Source organism: Daktulosphaira vitifoliae, unplaced genomic scaffold (assembly GCF_025091365.1).
Source record: "Daktulosphaira vitifoliae isolate Bord-2020 unplaced genomic scaffold, ASM2509136v1 Scaffold_24, whole genome shotgun sequence".
In the NCBI taxonomy this organism is placed as follows: Eukaryota; Metazoa; Arthropoda; class Insecta; order Hemiptera; family Phylloxeridae; genus Daktulosphaira; species Daktulosphaira vitifoliae.
The window spans coordinates 55,721-55,973 of NW_026099595.1; positions in this window are offsets into that span (position 1 = coordinate 55,721).

Consider the following 253-nt stretch of genomic DNA (forward strand, 5'->3'; position numbering starts at 1 on the left):
TAGTTTTTTCACATGTATGTTGTATGTTGTTTGTATGTTGTAAGTTTGTAACTCCACGCGGCACGTGTTATTATGTCGCGTATGCCGTCGTCTATGACCTTGAGACTAGACCGTCGTAGCGCATTCACCCCACCCCGCTCACCAGTCGGCGACAACACTATTTTTTTCTGTATAATTTTGAGTAAACGCCGCGGTGCAAAGTCCAGCAAGTGCCGCACGTCCGACGACGTACCGCCGCTAATGATACCGTAGT